General features: G+C 34.9%; 1 pseudogene; it reads left to right on the forward strand.

The window, feature by feature from the left end:
* The first annotated feature begins 2,333 nt into the window (after nt 1-2,333).
* LOC126624870 (small nucleolar RNA R71) lies at nt 2,334-2,440 on the forward strand (annotated as a pseudogene).

Raw genomic sequence — 2,440 nt, forward strand, 5'->3', positions numbered from 1 at the left:
CAAACATATGTATAAAGGTTTCTCTGAAAAAAAAAAAAAAAAAAACATATATATATGGTCAATGGGAAGCAATGGAAGTGGCCCCACGTGATGAGAGGAGGATTATCTTCCCTCTTAAGCTTTCTCTCATTTTCTCTTCTCTTACTTGAAGTCACGTTGATATTTTATATTTATTTTTTTACGAAAACAATAAGATAAAATGAGAGAAAGCTCTCTGTAACCACACATTTTATATTCATTCTTTTACGAAATCAAATGAGTGGTTACAGAATTGCTCATTTGTTTAGCTAATTTAAATCTAAATTATTCTTTTGTTTCATTTTACAAAGAAAAGTTATTTTGTTTTGCTCAATTGTATTCCCAAGATTTTACAGAGCAAGACCTATCAACACTTGTAGATCAACTTGACATTTATATTCGTTCTATGTGTTTGAAAAGTAATTCTTCTCAGTTGCAAAGGATTAATGATTTTGCTTAAAAACGGTGAAAAAGGATTCCATCTAGTATTTCAATATGTATATTTACTTATCGATTTGGGTTTGGTTTTACCAGTTGCAATTGCTTCAGGAGAGAGAGCATTTTCTGCCATAAATATCATTAAAAGTTAATTCCGCAACAAAATGGGGGATCAATGGTTAAGTGGTAGCTTATGGGGGATCAATGGTTAAGTGGTAGCTTAGTTATTTACATTGAGAAATATATTTTTCTTGTATTGGTAAAATCATTTTTCTTAGGCATCTTAAGACAAAATAGTCTCTTAAATTGGCATAACTCCACACTTTGGTCCTTGGGATTGGAAATCGATAAAAAGTGGTCCTTGAGTTTGCCTATCATCAATCATTTTGTTCATTCCGTGAAAAATCTCTTTTAAATAAGGACCAAATGGACAAAAATACACTCAATTTAATAAACAATGATTCAAAATGATTTGATAAAACTTGATGGTATTTTTGTCATTTTGTCTTATTTGATAGAGAGTTTGTGTGAAAGGACCAAATGATTGATAGTGGGCAAACTCATGAACCACTTCTATTGAATTTAAATGCCATGAACTAAAATAAAGAGTTATGTCAATCTCATGAACCATTTTAACTAAAAAGCTTTTTTCTTATACGTGCATTTTTTATTTATCTTCTTATATTCATATTTGATTTATTCAATTCAAAATTCAAAATTAAACAAGCATGCATAAGAAGAGAAAATCAGCGAGAGCGAAATAAATTTCTTTCTTTTATGTGTTTTTGTATTTGTTTTTTGTGAAAAGGTTAAGGTATCCTTCAACCTAGAACTCTGACCAACAAAATGGCACCACTGGGGTGTAGCCATGTAGGTCCAGGATTCTTTGGGCGTTTACATATTGGATTTAGTTTTACTAGAAAAAAATTAAGTGCCAATTAGTAGGGCCATGTGGCAATTGCATGTGCCAACATATGTGTTGACTTTAAAAACTATCTAGCCTATGTGGGGCGTAGACCAAGTAATTAATAAGCTAACTATGTCATTTGATTGAATATGGAGCATGCCAACTCGTCGGTCTAGTTTAGCCGAAGAGTAAAATATGTTTTGGTGTGGCATTGGGGGCGCTACTAACTTTTGCGTCTAGCAATTGTGGCCGAGGAATGAACTCGTCTCAGCCTTTTGGGTTCTAGAGCCTGAAGACAAGGTTGCTAGTCTCTTTGAAGTTCACGAATCATCGGCGTCGGGTTTAGCCTCAGTAATTATATTTGTGAGAATATAACTGGTACTAGACTATATGGACGCAAATACTCGAAAGAGATAAATGCCTTGATTGTAAAGGTATCTAAGTTAAAGCTTCTTCCCAAGAAGGTTTCTTGGGTTCTATAGGCGCTGCTCCTTGTTGACATGGCTTGGATCCTTGGTGAAAATTATTCTTCCAAGCTAAATTAGGATGATCTCTCCTCCCAGGATTATAAGTATTTGAGAAGGGGTCATTTCGTTGATGGTTAAACATATTGACTTGATTAGCCGCTTCAACTTCTGGACAAGTACCACTTTGAGGACAAAGATGAGTAGGATGGGTCTGAGTAGCGCAAATCCCACACGGTTCTGCATTCCTTGAAAACATATTCACCACAGCATCCAATTTCCTTGATAATGCAGCCACCTCATTAGATGAACTTACTTCATATGCCGAATTTCGAGTTAACTCTCTACTATCCCATTGAGATGAATTTGCAACAACATTCTCAATGATAGTAGTAGCTTGCTCTGGTTCTTTTCCCAATATATTGCCAGCAACTGCAGCATCCAATCTATGTCGGCATTCATCACTCAAGTGTTGGTAGAAGTATAAAATTAGTTGTCATGGTAAAAACTGACGGTGTGGACAACTAATTATCAAAGCTTTAAATCTCTACCAGGCTTGAAAAAGTGGTTCTCCCTTGTTCTGCCTAAAGTGAAATATGTGATCCCTCAACCT

Source organism: Malus sylvestris, chromosome 5 (genome assembly GCF_916048215.2).
Source record: "Malus sylvestris chromosome 5, drMalSylv7.2, whole genome shotgun sequence".
Classification (NCBI taxonomy): domain Eukaryota; kingdom Viridiplantae; phylum Streptophyta; class Magnoliopsida; order Rosales; family Rosaceae; genus Malus; species Malus sylvestris.